The sequence below is a fragment of the Setaria viridis genome, chromosome 4 (assembly GCF_005286985.2).
Source record: "Setaria viridis chromosome 4, Setaria_viridis_v4.0, whole genome shotgun sequence".
Lineage (NCBI taxonomy): Eukaryota > Viridiplantae > Streptophyta > Magnoliopsida > Poales > Poaceae > Setaria > Setaria viridis.
Genome location: NC_048266.2, coordinates 6,850,391 through 6,858,765, shown reverse-complemented (window position 1 = coordinate 6,858,765; position 8,375 = coordinate 6,850,391).

Genomic DNA, 8,375 nt, shown 5'->3' with positions numbered 1-8,375 from the left:
ATCTTCTTCGGCCATTAGTATTTGATTATACCCGGCATTACCATTCATAAAGCTGATGACTTTGTGTCCCGCGACCGCACCTATCAAAACGTCAGCCGTCGGCATCAGGTATGCGTCCATCAGCGTAGCTTGGTTATGGTTTCTGAAGTCAATGCACACACGTAGTGTTCCATTTTTCTTGTATATAGGAACAATATTAGAAATCCACTCGGCATATCGACACTGCCAAATAAACCCTGCTTCTATCAATCTTGTGATCTCGGCCTTTATATCAGGTAGAGTTTTAGGATTACAACATCGTGCAGGCTGCTGATACGGCCGATACCCTGATTTTATAAGCAACCGGTATTCGACAATGGACCGGTCTAGACCAGACATTTCATGATACTCCCAAGCAAAGAAATCTTTAAACTCTCTTAACAAACTCGTTAACTCACGCTTGTACTCGGGGTCTAACCTAGCACTGATGTACGTCAGCCTTGGCTTGGTACCGTCTCCAAGGTCCACCATCTCTAATAAATCGGCTGACGTAAACCTATGCCCAAGCTTTCCGTCTTCTCGGACGAACTGATCCATTTAATTTGATTCTTCTGAGTCGACTGCTTGGTTCGGCTGTAGACCAAAATTGAACACCTTCATAAAGTCAGTGTCCTAAGTCCTGCCAGATATGCATCTAACGTGCTTGCAGCTCCATTGTTGTGCGTCGGCTGCGGCAACGCTGTAGGCGGAGTCGGCGGTGACTACTTCAATGGTATCGCCAATCCACTAGACGAGGCATTGGTGCATTGTAGACGGGATGCAACAGTTTGTGTGGATCCAATCTTGCTCGAGCAAGATATTATAGGATCCTTTGCCATTAATAACAAAGAAAGTGGTGGGTAGGGTCTTACTGCCGATGGTGAGGTTGACGCAGAGTGCCCCTCGGGCCGGAGATACGTTGCCTTCGAAATCCTTGAGCATCATATCCATCTTGATTAAATCCTCTTCTCCCTTGACCAGTTTGTGGAACATAGCATACAGCATGATGTTCACGGCAGCGCCTCCGTCTACCAACAGCTTAGCGACCAGTCGTCCGTTGACTTGCCCTTTGAGGAACAGAGCCTTGAGATGCCGGCGTTTTTCATCCTCGGGTTTCTCAAAAGTGGCGGCCATTGGCTCCAAAGCCAATTGTGCCATCTGCTCCTCTATTTCTGTTGCGTTGTCGCGGTCGGCGGGAGCCATGACTCCCTTGGCAGGATAAACACCATGTTGACGTCAGCAGCCGAATCCTGACCATCATTTTCTTCGTCGGCTTTCCTTCTGGGGCACCAAACTTGAGATTTGACTCCTCTCTTGTCCACCAGTTGCCTTTGTTCCTCTTCTTGCTGTTTCCATTGACGCAAACATTGGACTCTCCTTTTTTGGGACTTAGACAGACCATCTGGGCACCATCTGGGGTTCACTGGTTTGCTTGGCAGCTTAGCACGTTCCCAGTCCAGCTCCCGCCCTAGAGGGTCTTCATCCGGGACTCTTGCGTCGGCCATCTCTCCTAGCCGATCATGTGCACTGGCCCTGCCCCCCAGCCGATTGCGCTGGTCTATTCTACCCCCCCAGCTTATCACGCACTGAAACATGCCAATCCTCTTGTTCGGGCCTGTCTGGGTACGGCAACAGATCATACGCGGGTGGGTACGGCGTTCTGTATGTATAAGTCTGTACCCTTGGCTTTAACCCAAACTGGTCCTGTATTATATCAGTTATCTTTGCGGTCCAGTCCACTTGTTGCTGCTGCTGCTGCTACTGATGCACAACTGTTTGAGGAATTGGCATGTGCTGTTGGACTTGTGGTACCACGATTGGGTGATAAGCTGGTACGTGCTACAGATCTTGTGGCTGGACTGTCGGTTGAGGAGCTGATGGCTGCTGTCGCATGGGGTCAACTTGACATAGTGCTTCCGCTGCCTCATCGTACAATATTATCGGCGCCGCAGTTCTGAGTGGATCTAGAGCGCTTGCCCCCCTGCTGATTTCCAGGGTAGTCAGCTGGTATTTCGGGGCTATCGGTCGAGAGGCTAAAGGAAAGGATGCCTGCATCGCAGATTTTCCGTAACTAGTGGATGGATCCAGATCGGCAGGTAGTCCCGCCATTCCCCACGGTGCCGAGGTTGCAAACGGCGGTTGTGCGGGGGGAACTGGTGCAGGGTAAAACAGCGCTTGTGATTGATAGGGCGTTGCACCGTTATATCCTAGGGGTGTCGTGGTGTTGTACCCCCCCCACTCTGCATCTGCATCGGCTGAGGAGCCGACTGAGACATACTTGGCACCGTTGAGAAGCTTCTGACCAGTGCGACGATGGGAGGGGCGTAAGCTGGTCCTTGATACCCCTGAGCCACGCCATTGACCATGGAGCTGAGGACGGCGTTGTACACTGTGTTGCTCATCACCTTAGACTGATCGATCATAGCCTAATAAACATACTGCTGGATCATCTCGGACATCTCCCCTGAGTCTTCGGTGACGGTGATATGGCGAGGAGTTGGAAGAGCAGCCTTTCTGATGGTCTCCCCGCTTCTGGTGCGACTATAGGATTGCAGGCATGCCTTCTTGTAGTCCTCCATAGCTTTCGCCACCTCTTCCCTTTGGTCGTCTTTGAGATCTGCTTTAGTGATTTCAATGACGTTATCCTCCGAGATCTCAGCAGCCTTCGACATGTTGGATCTTGCTTTGGTCCCACCGGGCGTGCCAAAAGTGTGTTGACGCTGAAAATCGGCCGATGACTCTCAGCGTCGGACACACGATCCGGGAGAATCTACTTAGCTCCTGTTCGGGTTATCATCCTGGTGCGGTTCGCGTGGCGTGCCAGTCAATCTAACCTATTGATTGACAAGGAAAAGCGTTAAATTCTAAGGTTTCGATCGGCTAGATTTCCAATCTATTTTGAAGTAGGTATCAGCGAATCGGCTGAATTACTGTAGAGACGACCGGCTATAAAACAGCCGATAATCACGTAGCGATTGTAAAAGAAGCCACTAGGGCAACCTAAACAATGCTACAAAAGTAACACTTGAAACTGATCTAATCGGCTATATGATAACAGACAAAAAATAATGATAAAAGCCAACAGTTCGTATCTCAAGCTGGATAACTGGTGATAAAACTAAAATAACAGGTAAAACCTATAATTCTAGTTAATATCGATAATAGGTAAAACCCCAATACAACCTATAATGGAAACCCCGATCCAACCGGGTTGACATCTGCGGACTAGTTCCTCTGCATCAGCCAGCGCAGTTGGCCAATAAAATCCTACTCTCAAAGCTTTGCCTACTATTATTCTTGAGGATGCATGATTCCCGCAGATTCCTTTATGTATTTCCTCCAAGATTTCCTTGCCGTCCTCATGAGTGACACACTTCATGAGTACTCCCGAGGATGCTCCTCTTCTGTAGAGTTTATCTCCGACTAGAACGCAGCTTTTGCCTCGCCATGAGACTTGTTCTGCGTGTGTCTTGTCGGAAGGTAGCTTGTGCTCTTTGTAGTCGATAAAAGGAGTCCTCCAGTCTACCTCGATCATCATGATCTCCTGATCAGGTTCTGGTGGACCCTTACTGGTGATTGCTGGAGTTGCTTGTTCTGTTATGGAACTTCCGCGCGTGTTGAACCCATTTTGGATAAAATATCAGCAGTAACGTTATTGTCACGGACCACATGGTGAAATTCGAGGCCTGAGAACTTGTTCTCTAGTTTGCAGACTTCCCTGCAGTATGCGTCCATGTTTTCCTTGTTCCGGTCCCACTCGTCCTTGACTTGGTTGATGACTACTAATGAGTCATCGTAGACTAGTAATCTTTTGATACCCAGTGAGATTGCTAGGTGAAGATCGTGTACTAGTGTTTCGTACTTGGCTTCGTTAATTGATGCTTCCCAAAAGATTTGAAGAATGTACTTGAGTTGTTCGCCTTTTGGGGATATTAAGAATACTCCTGCGCCGGCTCCCTCAAGCTTGAGAGATCCATCGAAGTACATGACCCAGTGTTCAAGGCGTTCTACCGGTGTAGGCAATTGATTTTCCCTCCACTCAGCCATGAAGTCGACTAGAGCTTGGGACTTAATTGCTATTCTGGGTTTGAATTCCAAGGATAATGCTTTGAGTTCCACTGCCCACATTGAGATTCTACCCATGGCGTCCCGAGTGTGGAGAATTTTGCCGAGCAGGAAGTCAGTGATGACGGATATGTTGTGTTCCTGGAAGTAGTGTTGTAGTTTCCGTGAAGTGAGTAGTATGGCATAGAGTAGCTTCTGGATCGGCGGGTACTGTGTCTTGGAGTCCGAGAGTACTTCGCTGACAAAGTATACTGGTTTCTGGACTTTGTAGACGTAGCCTAGTTCAGACCTTTCGACTACTATTGTTGTGCTGACAACGTGAGTGGTTGCAGCGATGTACAAGAGAAAGTATTCGTTTGGTGTTGGAGCTGTGAGGATCGGTGGCTTTGACAGGAATTGTTTCAGCTGTAATAGAGCCTTATCCGCCTCCTCTGTCCATTGAAACTTGTCTTTTCGCTTGAGTAATTTGAAGAAGGGTAGACCTCGTTCTCCAAGTCTTGATATGAATCTGTTTAGGGCCGCCATGCAGCCTGTAAGTTTCTGCACATCTTTTATGCTGGATGGGGCCTGCATATTGGTGATGGCAGAGATTTTCTTAGGGTTTGCCTCGATGCCCCGATGACTGATGATGAACCTGAGTAGTTTCCTCGATGGTACGTCGAAAATGCATTTGGTAGGATTGAGTTTCCAGCGAAAAGCTTCGCAGGCTTGTGAAAGTTTCCTCCAAGTCTGCGATCAGGTTGTTTGGATTCATGCATCTGACTACCATGTCATCTTCGTACGCTTCTACGTTGCGATGTAATTGTTTTTCAAAGCACATCTGAATTGCGCGTTGATAAGTTGCCCCTGCGTTCTTCAGCCCAAAGGACATTATCTTGTAGCAGACTCCGAAAGGGGTGATGAACGCGATCTTGGCTTGATCTTCTTCCTTGAGTGCTATCTAGTGATATCTTGAGTAGCAATCGAGGAAACAGAGTAGTGTGCACTCAGCTATGGAGTTGACTACTAGGTCGATTCTGGGGAGCCCAAAGGGATCTTTGGGACAATGCTTGTTAAGGTCTGTGTAGTCGACACACATCGTCCATTTGTTGTTGTTTCTTCTTTCAAACTAAAACTATTTGGCTAGCCAATCAGGGTGGAAAACTTCTTTTATGAAACCCGTCGCAAGTAATTTGGCTAGCTCTATCTTAAATGCGTCTCTTCTATCTTGAGCGAATCTTCGTAGTCGCTGTCTTTTTGGAGTATCTTTAGGATCGATGTTGAGTGAGTGCTCGATCAGTTCCTTGGGCACACCTAGCATGTCAGCCGGTTTCCACGCGAAAATGTCTCGGTTTGCCCGAAGGAAACTGACGAGCGCGCTTTCCTATTTAGGGTCTAGCCCTATTCCGATCAGGGCTATTTTGGATGAGTCGCCAGTCTTGAGGTCAATGGCTTTGAAGTCCTTGTCGTTTGCTGGCTTGACTTTAGTGGCTCCCGACTTGTTATCTAGAATTTCGAGTTCTGCCGAGGTGAGCTTATTTGACACTATGAAGACTTGTTGCATGGAGCTGGGTATTTGAGTAGTTGCGGCCATCTCAACAGCTTCCATGTCACAGTCATAGGATCATCTCAGGTCTCCACGAAGAGATAGTTCTCCTTTCGGTTTAGGCATTTTCAGTAGCAGGTACACGTAGTGTGGGATGGCCATGAACTTGGCCAGGGCTGGTCTTCCGAGGATGGGGTGGTAAGAAGTCTCGAAGTCAGCCACCTCAAACTTGATGTACTCTGTGCGGTAATGCTCTTTGGTGCCAAAGGTGACAAGCAGGACGACTTATCCTAGTGGAATAGTTGCGTTGCCTGGGACGATTCCGTAGAAGGGAGAATCCGTTGGGGTAAGCATTTCTGTGATGTCAAGGCCCATCTTGCTTAGAATCTTGGTGAAGATGACGTTGAGTCCACTGCCACCGTTGATGAGTACTTTGCTCAGTCTTGAGCCTGCGAAAACTGGGTCTAGTACCAGAGGGAAACGTCCTGGTTCTGAGAAGTTAGTCTATTGATCCTTTCTGCTAAAGGTAATGGGTACCTCAAACCATTTGAGAGGTGTGGGGGTGGCTGGTTTGATAGCCATGATTTCTCTAAGTACTAATTTGTTGGATCGCTTGGAGGCAGTGCCTCGAATTCCACCGAAAATGACGTTGACAGTTTTAGACGCTGTCTGGAACTTGTCTTCACCGTCTTCAGTTTCATCCATCTTGCCTTTGCCTTTGTCCTTATTGTTGTTATTGCTGTTGTTGTCGGTGGGAGGTTCTAGCAACTCTTACATTTCTCTGCGAAGGCTGTAACAGTCTATTGCAGCGTGCTTGCTGTGCGGGTGCCATGGGCATTGTTTCTTGAGTAGTTCGTTGAATGAAGGGCCATCATTTTGTTTGTTTGGTCCTTTCTTGCTTGAGTTTGATATTGTCGGGGATACATCCCCAATACCCGCAAGGAAGGAAGAAGTCGGACTCCTACTAGGATTCCCTTGTAATCCTACTAGGACTCGTCTCGTGTAATCCTACTAGGACTCCTCCTTGTAACCGACTAGTACTCTGCCTCCTGGAGTATATAAAGGAGGGCAGGGGTACCTAGCTCGGCAGGTCACACCTCAACCCCCAAGCGCAGGGCGCAATATACAAACACCCCCAAACAGGACGTAGGGTATTACGCTACTCCGGCGGCCCGAACTTGTATAAATCTGTGTCTTGTGTCCTTGCTTTTACCTTCAAGTTCCACGTCCGGCGATCCCCCGCTACACATTCTGCTACCTCGGGTACCCCTTGGTAGACGGCCGGTATAAATCACCGACATTGGCGCCCACCGTGGGGCAGATCGTCGAGATCATCGGGCGAGCTGGAAGGACCCTCATCTTCAAAAATCAATCTACTCAGCATGGCACGACTGTCGTTCTGCAATTGAATAGCAGCTCAATGCGCTCCTCCGTCGGGTCTAAAGCGAACCTGAGGCGGACTAGCTCCGTGTTCTCATCTAATTCCTGAGAGACGCCATGCAGTAATTTCAAGTTGACGTCGCCGAGTTCGAAATCGAAGCGAAATCGGCACGCGGAATCAGATCTTTCGTGGATCGCCTGCACCATCGAGTGCCAGTCCTACGCCAAATCGAGTTGAAGGTTTTGTCCGTGTCCGTAAGCAACAAGGAGTAATCTGCTGCATGTTGACGATGGAAGGAGATTATTGATGTCGCACAAACATCGAGGCAAAGGGCTCTGTTGGAATCTCTGAGTAAAACGATTTTTTGTGACCACCCGTCACATGTACATAGAGAGCTACCAGGGAAACTTCAGAACGTTGCATCAAAAAAGCTACCATAAGAATTCCACGCATGAATCGGTGTGAAGGACAAAAACAATCTGAAGTGCTTCTGTTCTGACTGGGACAGATTAGTTTTATGGATTTGTGCTATGCGCACATAATCAAGCTACCAGAAGGCTCCTAATATCTCATTGCTAACAAGCAACGAGCTCGCAGTCAACCACTGCATCGACATCCGGCCACAAACTACCTCGTCAACGACTACTACTTCGATTTCATGAGGACGACTCGTCGACTACTCGTCTCAACTAGTCGAGGACGACTACTACGACCACTCTCCTTGATTACTTTACTCGGCAACACACTGACAACTACTTCGTCATGACGCTCGCCAACGACTTCTCCGAGTACGTCGTGGCGCTCGCCGACTACTACGGGCGGCTCGCCGACGATTACTCCGACCACATCGTGACGCTCGCTGACGACTACTTCTACTACTCGTCTCGACTACAAGGCTAGTCGATGGTGGACTACTCCAACTCCTCATCTCGACTAAAAAATTAGTCAGGGCAAACTTCGCATCATCGACAACTAGTCAAAATCGCGTCCGACTAGTTGACTTTGTCAACAACCGTTACGGCTTCATCAACGACCGTCACAGCTTTGTCAACAATCATCCACAAATCAAGCTAAGTCACTTTTCTAAATTATTTTCTGGCTTATTTTTCGTTTGCGTGCAACATGTGCTCTACTCGCAGGAGGGTAGCAAACTCATGCGCGTAACATGCGCTCTACTCGCTGGAAGGAAGGAAGAAGTCGGACTCCTACTAGGATTCCTTTGTAATCCTACTAGGACTCGTCTCGTGTAATCCTACTACGACTCCTCCTTGTAACCGACTAGTACTCTGCCTCGTGAAGTATATAAAGGAGGGCAGGGGTACCTAGCTCGGCAGGTCACACCTCAACCCCCAAGCGCAGGGCGCAATATACAAAAACCCCCAAACC